We start from the raw sequence: 12,138 nt of genomic DNA on the forward strand, positions 1-12,138 counted from the left end.
GTGCAGCATAAGGTAGGAGCTCATAAATATTTATAGAATAAGAGACTAAATTAATAGACAACCCTCACTGCACCCTCCACCTAACTATTTTACTCTTCCTTCTGGACTGAGAGTGAAGAACAGTCAATCATTGCCAGAGAACCTTTTTCTTTTCTTTTTTTTTTCATATCTTTATTGGAGTATAATTGCTTTACAATGTTGTGTTAGTTTCTGTTGTACAACAAAGTGAATCAGCTGTAAGTATCCATGTCCCCATATCCCCTCCCTCTTGAGCCTCCCTCCTATCCTCCCTATCCCACCCCTCTAGGGGGTCACAAAGCACTGAGCTGATCTCCCTGTGCTATGCAGCTGCTTCCCACTAGCTATCCTTTTTACATTTGGTAGTGTATATATGTCAATGCTACTCTCTCACTTCATCCCAGCTTCCCCTTCACCCCCGTGTCCTCAAGTCTGTAGAGAACTCTTTTCTTGATTCATCACACAAGTATGGTTTGATAATTATACACATGTTTTCAGTTGCTTTTTAGGGAAAGACCTCATGTTTGGAACATCTCACCTGTATAATCCTTTGAACATTCTCAGATAGTTCCTTAAGGGCAAATAATACTACTGTGTACAAAAATACGACCCACAGCAAGACTTCAGGGCGAGAATGATTACCCAGAACATATTATTCCCTTGTAAACTCAGTCCTACAGTGTTTGCCTCACCTCCTGACCACTAAGTTTGCTGGTTTTTATTCTCTTCCCATTCTTATCTCATTCTTGGATTTGAACTGTAAGGGAGGAAAAAGTTTTCCTCAACCATCTTAGGGTCCTTGGCTGGGTCTGAAAATTAAACTGACAAAGACAGATTAACGGGAGAAAAGCATACACATTTTATTGAATTTTCACATGTACATGGGAGCCTTCACAAGAGAATGAAGACCCTGAGAAGTGACCAGAACAGGAAGCTTTTATACCTTTTACACAAAGAAACAATAAATTTGTAAGGAATTGACAGGATGAAAGGGTTTGGGCTAGAGATAGTAAATGGTGAAGAAGTAACTAGTAAGATAGGGTTAGTTTAACAAGATTTGTTTGCAGATTCTTCTAGGCTGATAGGAGAATTTGTTTTCTTTCTTTAGGAAGAAAAGGGGGATTTTTCTGCATTTACTGCTTCTTAATTGCTTTCAAATTAGTATGTCAAAGAGACATATTTTGGGGTGATATATTCTGGTTTCCTTCAGATGCATGTGATATTTTCACAGCCACAATCATGACACCTCTTAATGCATTTTTCTTACACCCTTAAGCATCTTGGCAATACGTCATGTCATGTCCCTAGTGTTCTTCTCTCCTTGACATTTCAAACATCTGTTTATAAACATTTATTGAATTGAATTGTCACTGGTCTGCTCTCCTCTAGCAACTACGTTGTTTGAGTAGCATGCAATTGTTGCCTTGGTGCACACTGATCTTTTGTACCTAAGGCAGGCCACCATGTACTGTGGTGTAGATTATTCAGTGCGTAAGGGTGTCTGGCCAAAGGAGTGAGTAGACTGAAATCCAGTCCTTGTTCCTCCACTCACATCACCTTGTAGCCACAGGGCCCCATCCATTCAATGGGAGAGCCTTTTTCTAATTCATAAAAAGGTGCTGAATGGGACAGTTGCAGCCCTGCCTAAAGATAGCTTCTGCACATTTTAAGATGGTATCAGGAAACACTGTTTTATGTTCATCATGTTTTACTATCACATTTTCAGAAATACGTAACTGCTTGACATTTGGAAAAATTTTCATCTGGGTGAGTGTTTCAAGTTGAGTTCCTCAGGAAACAGACTCTGAGATTTGCAGGCAGGAGTTTTTTGCGGACCTGTGCTTGGGAACAGCACCTGAGAAGAGTGAGGGAAACAGAACTGGGCAGAAGACGTTGAATTGTGATGTTGCAATAGAGTCCTCAGCAATCCTAGGATGACTTTCAAAGTTGTCCCTAGTGATCAGGATTCCCCCTCACCCCCCCTGCTCTACAGTCTATCGTCGCTGAATTCAGCCTTCTCTCAGGGAGTAGACCTGACTTTGGACATGATGGCTCTCTTCAGCTTATGGCAACTTCTGGAATGGGGCTCAGCTGAGAACAACCCACACCCCCAACATCTGGTGGAACAAGGTTTCAGTACTGAAGTGGATTTGGGCACACCACAGCATATACTAAAGTAACTTCATAACTATTGAGTGACTTTTTCTCCACAATGGGATTAAGCAGGTTACCACTGCTTGCTTTTGGTTGAAGGAACACATGACAGAAACAATAAGTCCAGGAAAAATTCAAACTTTTTTCTTAGAGAGGGCACCTCAGAGATTGCAGTGAATACCAGTAGCATAGATCCAGTAACCTAAGACTGTGTGAAAATCCAGGTTGCACATTGTATTTAAGGACTTGTAGACTTGAAACTATCTTTCCGTGAGTTTGTCCTCTGTTGGTTCCATGCTCAAGAAAATATCCATATTGGTTATCACTGGGGAAACATAATTAAAAAACAAAACCTTCTTGCACCCAGAAAACCTCTCCACAAAAGTGATAGAGACAGAAAACAGTTTTATTATTGAATAAGCATGAGACCTGTGGTACCCATGACAGGCAATCCACCCTTAAGAGACTGCAAAGACAGAAACGAATCTTACCCCCACCCCTTTATATAGCCAAGCAGATACAACCCATTACGTCACACATAGTCCATCCCAAATTTACCTGGTAACTGGGGTGACCATCTTATTGTCTTTATCCAGAGGAAAAACAAACTTCTCATATCTTTGTAACAGGAAGTAGTTTTGCAAATTAGAGCCAGGCAACCACCTAAGTTAGGCTCTTACCTTCTTACTGAAACTGAGAAATAGGGGAGCTATAACTCTTGAAATTTGAATTTCCAAAAGTTGCACTAAAAAAAGATGGTTCTTGAGGAAACATTTCTGAGTTGTGAGACTGGCAAGAGGCTTATTTAGCCACTATACAGATTTACATAATTTGAAAAGCACAGAGAAAAAGTCTGAAAGAAAAAGGAGAAGGGGAGAAGTCTCTTCCCTTATTTTCAGAAGGGAGAATTAAGCCTCTTATTTGTAATTTGTATTTGCCCTTTCACAATATATGTGGATGTGTTTAAGGCTGGGTCTCCTTGAAGCAATGAAAATTTTTAGAGGCAACCAAAATTCAAAGCCATCGTTTGAGCATCTGGAGTAGCTTCATTGACTATCATCTGATGATAAGCTTGGGAGATGTCAAGTTTTGAGGGGGTAGTGTTATAATATAGTGATCCAGTGGTGGTGGTGGTGGTGAGACTTTGGATTCTGACTCTGCTGTGTGCCCTGGAGAGAGTTATATAACCTCTGTTTTCCATCCCCCAAATAAGGATGATAGCATTCACTACTTCAAGCTGTAGATTAATTGAGATAATGCACATAAAAGTCTTAGCACAAAACCTACATTCAATAGGAGCTCAATGATTGATTGATTGTTGATGTTCTGTTGTTCTGCTGAGCTCTATTTCCCCACAGTAGTAAAAATATGATTAACTTAAGGACTTTATTTATTTAAAATTTTATTTTATTTTTTATACAGCAGGTTCTTATTATCTATTTTATACATATTAGTGTATATATGTCAATCCTAATCTCCCAATTCAACCCACCACCACCACCTCCCCTACCCCCATTTTCCCCCCTTGGTGTCCATACGTTTGTTCTCTACATCTGTGTCTCTATTTCTGCCTTGCAAACCGTTCCATCTGTGCCATTTTTCTAGATTCCACATATATGCGTTAATATACGATATATTTTTTCTCATTCTGATTTACTTCACTCTGTATGACAATCTCTAGGTCCATCCAGTTCTCTACAAATGACCCAATGTTGTTCCTTTTTATGGCTGAGTAATATTCCATTGTATATATGTATGACGTCTTTATCCATTCGTCTGTCGATGGGCATTTAGGTTGCTTCCATGACCTGGCTATTGTAAATAGTGCTGAAACGAACCTTGGGATGCATGTGTCTTTTTGAATTATGGTTTTCTCCAGGTATATGCCCAGTAATGAGATTGCTGGGTCATATGGTAATTCTATTTTTAATTTTTTAAGGAACCTTCATACTGTTCTCCATAGTGGCTGTATCAATTTATATTCCCACCAGCAGTGCAAGAGAGTACCCTTTTCTCCACACCCTTTCCAGCATTTGTTGTTTGTAGATTTTCTGATGATGCCCAATCTAACTGGTGTGAGGTGATACCTCATTGTAGTTTTGATTTGCATTTCTCTAATAATTAGTGATGTTGAGCAGCTTTTCATGAGCCTCTTGGCCATTTGTATGTCTTCTTTGGAGAAATGTCTGTTTAGGTCTTCTGCCCATTTTTTGATTGGGTTTTTAAAAAAATATTGAGCTGCATGAGCTGTTCATATATTTTGGAGATTAATCCTTTGTCTGTTGCTTCATTTGCAAATATTTTCTCCCATTCTGAGCATTGTCTTTTCATCTTGTTTATAGTTTCCTTTGCTGTGCAAAAGCTTTGAAGTTTCATTAGGTCCCATTTGTTTATTTTTGTTTTTATTTCCATTACTCTAGGAGGTGGGTCAGAAAAGATCTTGCTGTGATTTATGTCAAAGAGTGTTCTTTCTATGTTTTCCTCTAAGAGTTTTATAGTGTCCAGTCTTAGATTTAGGTCTTTAATCCATTTTGAGTTTACTTTTGTGTATGGTGTTAGGGAGTGTTCTAATTTCATTCTTTTACATGTAGCTGTCCAGTTTTCCCAACACTGCTTATTGAAGAGACTGTCTTTTCTCCACTGTATATCCTTGCCTCCTTCATCATAGATTAGTTGACCATAGGTGTGTGGGTTTATCTCTAGGCTTTCTATCCTGTCCCATTGATCTATATTTCTGTTTTTGTGCTGATACCATATTGTCTTGATTACTGTAGCTTTGTAGTATAGTCTAAGTCAGGGAGTCTGATTCCTCCAGATCTGTTTTTCTTTTCCCTCAAGATTGCTTTGGCTATTCAGGTTCTTTTGTGTCTCCATACAAATTTTAAGATTTTTTGTTCTACTGTAAAAATGCCATTGGTAATTTGATAGGGATTGCATTGAATCTGTAGATTGCTTTGGGTAGTATAGTCATTTTCTCAATATTGATTCTTCCAATCCAAGAACATGGTATATCTCTCCATCTGTTTGTTTCATCTTTGATTTCTTTCATCAGTGTCTTATAGTTCTCTGAGTACAGGTCTTTTACCTCATTGGGTAGGTTTATTCCTAGGTATTTTATTCTTTTTGTTGAAATGGTGAATGGGATTGTTTCCTTAATTTCTCTTTCTGATCCTTTCTTGTTAGTGTATAGGAATGCAAGAGATTTCTGTGCATTAATTTTATATCCTGCAACTTTACCAGATTCATTGATTAGTTCTAGAAGTTTTCTGATAGCATCTTTAGGATTATCTATGTATAGTATCATGTTATCTGCAAAGAGTGACAGTTTTACTTCTTCTTTTCCAATTTGTATTCCTTTAATTTCTTTTTCTTCTCTGATTGCTGTGGCTGGGACTTCCAAAACTATGTTGAGTAATAGTGGCGAGAGTGGACCGCCTTGTCTTCTTCCTGATCTTAGAGGAAATGCTTTCAGTTTTTCACCATTGAGAATGATGTTTGTTGTGGGTTTGTTGTCTATAGCCTTTATTATTTTAAGGTAGTTTCCCTCTATACCCACTTTCTGGAGAGTTTTTTTTTTTTTTTTTTTTTTTTGTGGTACGTGGGCCTCTCACTGTTGTGGCCTCTCCCGTTGCGGAGCACAGGCTCTGGACACGCAGGCTCAGCGGCCATGGCTCACGGGCCCAGCCGCTCTGTGGCATGTGGGATCTTCCCGGACTGGGACACGAACCTGTGTCCCCTGCATCGGCAGGTGGACTCTCAACCATTGCGCCACCAGGGAAGCCCTCTGGAGAGGTTTTTTTTTTTTTAATCATAAATGGGTGTTGAATTTTGTCGAACTTTTTAAGCATCTATTGAGAGGATCATATGGTTTTTATTTCTTAATTTTTTTAGTACGGTGTATCACATTGATTGATTTGTGTATATTGAAGATGCCTTGCATCCCTGGGATAAATCCTATTTCATCACGGTGTATGATCCTTTTAATGTGTTGTTGGATTCTGTTTTCTAGGATTTTCTTGAGGATTTTTGCATCTATGTTCATCAGTGATATTAGTCTGTAATTTTATTTTTTTATAGTATCTTTGTCTGGTTTTGCTATCAGGGTGATTCCTGCCTCATAGAATGAGTTTGGGAGTGTTCCTTCCTCTGCAATTTTTGGGAAGAGTTTGAGAAGAATGGGTGTTAGCTCTTCTCTAAATATTTGATAGAATTCACCTGTGAAGCCATCTGGTCCTGGACTTTTCTTTGTTGGAAGATTTAAAAAAAATAAATTTATTTATTTTATTTATTTATTTTTGGCTACATTGGGTCTTCGTTTCTGCACGTGGGCTTTCTCTAGTTGCAGTGCATGGAGGCTACTCTTCGTTGTGGTGCATGGGCTTCTCATTGTGGTGGCTTCTCTTTTTGCGGAGCATGAGCTGTAGGTGTGTGGGCTTCAATAGTTGTGGCACACTGGCTCAGTAGTTGTGTCTTGTGGGTTCTAGAGCAGAGGCTCAGTAGGTGTAGTGCATGGGCTTAGTTGCTCTGCATTATGTGGGATCTTCCCAGACCAGTGCTTGACCCTGTGTCCCTGCATTGGCAGGTGGATTCTTTACCACTGCGCCACCAAGGAAGTCCCTGTTGGAAGATTTTTAATCACAGTTTCAATTTCATTACTTGTGATTGGTCTCTTCATATCTTCTATATCTTCCCGATTCAGTTGTGGAAGGTTATACCTTTCTAAGAATTTGTCCATTTCTTCCAGGTTGTCCATTTTATTGGCAGAGAGTTGCTTGTAATAGTCTCTAATGATGACTTGTATTTCTGTAGTGTCAGTTGTTACTTCTCCTTTTTCATTTCTAATTTTATTGATTTGAGTCCTCTCTGTCTCTTTTCTGATGAATCTGGCTAAAGGTTTATCAATTTTGTTTATTTTCTCACAGAACCAGCTTTTAGTTTTATTGATATTTGCTATTGTTTTCTTTGTTTGTATTTCATTTATTTCTGCTCTGATATTTATGATTTTTTTCCTTCTGCTAACTTTGTGTTTTGTTTGTTTTTCTTTCTGTAGTTCCTTTAGGTGTAAGGTTAGACTGTTTGTTTGAGATTTTTCTTGTTTCTTGAGGTAAGATTGTATTGCTATAAACTTCCCTCTTAGAACTGCTTTTGCTGCATCCCATATGTTTTGGATCATCGTTTTTCATTGTCATTTGTCTCTAGGTATTTTTTTATTTCCTCTTTGAATTCTTCAGTGATCTCTTGGTTATTTAGTAACATATTATTTAGTCTCCATGTGTTTGTGTTTTTTATGGTTTTTTTTTCCTGTAATTTGTTTCTAATTTCATAGCATTGTGGTTGGAAAAGATGCTTGATATGATTTCACTTTTCTTAAATTTACCGATGCTTGATTTGTTACCCAAGATGTGATCTATCTTGGAGAATGTTCCGTGTGCACTTGAGAAGAAAGTGTAGTCTGCTATTTTTGGATGAATGTCCTATAAATATCAATTAAATTCATCTGGTCTGTTGTATCATTTAAAGCTTGTGTTTCCTTATTAATTTTCTGTCTGGATGATCTGTCCATTGGTGTAAGTGAGGTGTTAAAGTCCCCCACTATTATTGTGTTACTGTTGATTTTATCTTTTAGAGCTATTAGCAGTTGCCTTATGTATTGAGGTGCTCCTATGTTGGGTGCATATATATTTATAATTGTTATGTCTTCTTCTTGGATCGATCCCTTGATCATTACATAGTGTCCTTCCTTGTCTTTTGTAACATGCTTTATTTTAAAGTCTATTTTATCTGATATGAATATTGCTACTCCAGCTTGCTTTTGATTTCCATTTGCATGAAGTATCTTTTTCCATCTCCTCACTTTCAGTCTGAATGTGTCCCTAGGTCTGAAGTGGGTCTCTTGTAGACAGCATATATATGGGTCTCGTTTTTGTATCCATTCAGCGAGCCTGTGTCTTTCGATTGGAGCATTTAATCCATTCACATTTAAGGTAATTACCGATATGTATGTTCCTATTACCATTTTCTTAATTGTTTTGGGTTTGTTTTTGTAGGTCCTTTTCTTCTCTTGTGTTTCCCACTTAGGTTTCTTTAGCATTTGTTGTAGAGCTGGTTTGGTGGTGCTGAATTCTCGTAGCTTTTGCTTGTCTGTAAAGCTTTTGATTTCTCTGTCGAATCTGAATGAGATCCTTGCCTGGTAGAGTAATCTTGGTTGTAGGTTCTTCCCTTTCATCACTTTAAATCTATCATGCCACTCCCTTCTGGCTTGTCGGGTTTCTGCTGAGAAATCAGCTGTTAAGCTTACGGGAGTTCCCTTGTATGTTATTTGTTATTTTTCCCTTGTTGCTTTTCATAATTTTTGTTTGTCTTTAATATCTCTCAGTTTGATTACTATGTGTCTCGGCATGTCTCTCCTTGGGTTTATTCTGACTGGGACTCTCTGTGTGTTAGGGAAATTTTTGACTATAATGTCTTCAAATATTTTCTCTGGTCCCTTCTCTCTCTCTTCTCCTTCTGGGACCCCTATAAAGTGAACATTGGTGCATTTAATGTTGTCCCAGAGGTCTCTTAGGCTGTGTTCATTTCTTTTCATTCTTTTTTCTTTATTCTGTTCTGTGGCAGTGAATTCCACCATTTTGTCTTCCAGGTCACTTATCCGTTCTTCTGCCTCAGTTATTCTGCTGTTGATTCCTTCTAGTGTATTTTTCATTTCAGTTATTATATTGTTCATCTCTGTTTGTTTGTTCTTTAATTCTTCTAAATGTTTTGTCTTTAGTTCTTCTAGGTCTTTTTAAAACATCTCTTGCATCTTCTCGATCTCAGCCTCCATTCTTTTTCTGATGTCCTGGATCATCTTCACTATCATTATTCTGAATTCTTTTTCTAGAAGGTTGCCTGTGTCCACTTCATTTAGTTTTTTTTCTGGTGCTTTATCTTGTTCCTTCATCTGGTACATAGTCCTCTGCCTTTTCATTTTGTCTCTCTTTCTGTGAATGTGGTTTTCGTTCCACAGGCTGCAGGATTGTAGTTCTTCTTGCTTCTGCTGTCTGCCTTCTGGTGGATGAGGGTATCTAAGAGTCTTGTGTAAGCTTCCTGATGGGAGGGACTGGTGGTTGGTAGAGTGGGGTGTTGCTCTGGTAGGCAGAGCTCTGTAAAACTTTAATCCACCTGTCTGCTGATAGGTGGGACTGAGTTCCCTCCCTGTCAGTTGTTTGGCCTGAGGTGACCCAGCACTGGAGCCCACAGGCTCTTTGGCGGGGCTAATGGCTGCCTTTGGGAGGGCTCACACCAAGGAGTACTTCCCCGTACTTCTGCTGCCAGTGTCCTTGTCCCTGTGGTGAGCCACAGCCATCCCCCCACTGCGTCTGCAGGAGACCCTCCAACACTAGAAGATAGGTCTGGTTCTGTCTCCTATGGGGTCACTGCCCCTTCGCCCTGGGTCCTGATGTGCATACTACTTTGTGTGTGCCCTGACACAAACAGTGGAGGGCACACACAGAGTGGAGTCTCTGTTTCCCCCAGTCCTGTCGAAGTCCTGCAATCAAATCCCGCTAGCCTTCAAAGTCTAATTCTCTGGGAATTCCTCTTCCTGTTGCCAGCCTCCCAGATTGGGAAGCCTGAAATGTGGCTCAGAACCTTCACTGCTGTGGGTGGACTTCTGTGGTATAATTGTTCTATAGTTTGTGAGTCACCCACCCAGCGGTTATGGGATTTAATTTTATTATGATTATGCCCCTCCTTACATCTCCTTGCAGCTTCTCCTTTGTCTTTGGATGTGGGGTATATTTTTTGGCGAGGTCCAATGTCTTCCTGTCGATGATTGTTCAGCAGTTAGTTGTGATTCTGGTGCTCTCTCAAGAGGGTGTGAGCATCCGTCTTTCTACTCCACCATCTTGAACCAATCTCCAAGGACTTTGTTTATGAAACAAATATAGGCACACAAATGCCTCAGTTTAATTTAGGCTTTTGTGATACTAGTTACTTTGGCCCACTGAATTTATTAGTTTGGTTTGGGTACAGCTTATTTGATTATGCACTCAAAATGCAAATTTTCCTTTTGCTTGTTCCTTTTTCCTTTTGAGAAAGTGGACTCGAGCAATGGCTGTCTAGTGTAGGGGAATGCCTTGGGAAATACCTTGACAAATTTGAATTGTTCTGATGGCTTGAACGCCTTGACTGCTGTGCTGATTCCTAATGAAATGGACCAGTTCCTCTTCATGAGGTTTTTGCTTTGCCCCTGTTTACTTTCCTAGACTCTCCTTCAAGCTTCCTTTTACGATTCTTCTTTCTACCATTAAGTTCCTTCCCATCCTTTCCCCGTGGTAATTCATGGTAAAGGATTTCCTTTCATCCTCAACACGTTTGATGAATACTTCCTCCATCTTCCTGACCTAATAAAACATGAATAGACCCTGAGGACCTCACTCTTCTGCAGGGGTCTCCACACTTTAGTTTTCACTTTCTTACTGGTTTTTGAGGATATCCGTCATTTATATTTATTTATTTATCTATTATATGTATTTTTTTCTTTACTAGTATTTATGCACATCATAAAACATACACAAAAGAGTTTTAAAAAGATGAAGCAAATATTTCTTTAAAATGTTTTGTCACTGGTCATGGTTGTTTTCAGAAGTGAATGTGTATCTGCATGTCAAAAACTAAAAAAAAATATTTTGGCTGACTTCTTGTCAGATATATGGTCATTGTTTTTTCCTCTTAATATAAGGAATTATGTCCTTGTATTGAACAGGAGAAGGGTCAGCTCTGCTATTTTTGAAATGCTCACTAGAATTATCTTCAATTCAAGATGTTTTCCAGGAATATTTTAAGGCATCCATCCATTTTGGGTTAGTTTAATTTAAACTATACAATATAAATTTAAAATTTATTTAACTGGATTTATGTACCAGGTAATGAGTTAGCACTGTCAACTTCTCCAAGTTCTGGAACTCCCAATCATCCCTCAAAATACCTCTTTCACCCACATAGGGATCAAGTGATGGTGTCAGTGGAACCTGCATATTAACATGGGCAAAGCTTGATTTACTTCTTATTCATTTTAGATAAGTATAAATATAAGTCCTAATATTTTCTTCCCGCATCCTCAGAGGGGAATGGGCAGAGGACCATTGCTCTAATTTAATAGTTTAAGAAAAATGTATTGAATGCTTTTTTTGTATCATAGGGTCAAGTTCAAAATGTACAAAAACGAATAAGAAATGAATTTTACAACCTAAAGCAGAAGGCAGACACATTTAAAGAAATGTATCAATGTAGTATAGTAGGTACCAACATATTAATGGAGGGTAAAGTGTAAGCTGTGGGTTTTGGAAAGTTTTCCTGGAAAAGATGAAGTCTGAACTGAATTTTGCAGAAAGAATCATGGTTAGTTCAGCGAAGAGAGGTGGGAAAGACTTTTCGTGTAACCAGAATGTGACAGCATGAAACAGCATGTGGTATTCAGTGGACTTTAAGTAGCCTGATAGTCCTAAAGTATGAATGAAGAGAAGTGGAGTAATCAGAAAGGAAGCCAGGGATGTAGATAGGAGCCATGGCCACATATGCCAAAGAGCCTGGACCCTATTCAGCTGGCACTGGGAAGCCAATAAAGCTTCATAGTGGGGAGTCGGGTTTTTTTCTTTAGGTAAGTCCCTCTAGCTACAATATGGAGTGAGCATGGGTATAAGAACATACCACAAAGTCACTATAATCAAATTAATACGTATTGGATGGGAATCAGGACAGAAAACTCAGAAGTAGACTGAAGTAGACTGTAAGAATTTAATATATGACAAGAAGGATAATTCAATTCAGTAAGAAAAGAATAGATTAGTTCATGAAGAAAATAAAAAGTAGACCACCATCTTATTTTTTTAAAATTTACTTAACTTTGTACACACTTATATAGACATATAAACTAAATTTAAAAATAAATTATAGAAAAACCAAATACTTATATGTTATAGAAAA

Source organism: Mesoplodon bidens (assembly GCF_964165515.1).
Source record: "Mesoplodon bidens genome assembly, chromosome: 8".
Lineage (NCBI taxonomy): Eukaryota > Metazoa > Chordata > Mammalia > Artiodactyla > Ziphiidae > Mesoplodon > Mesoplodon bidens.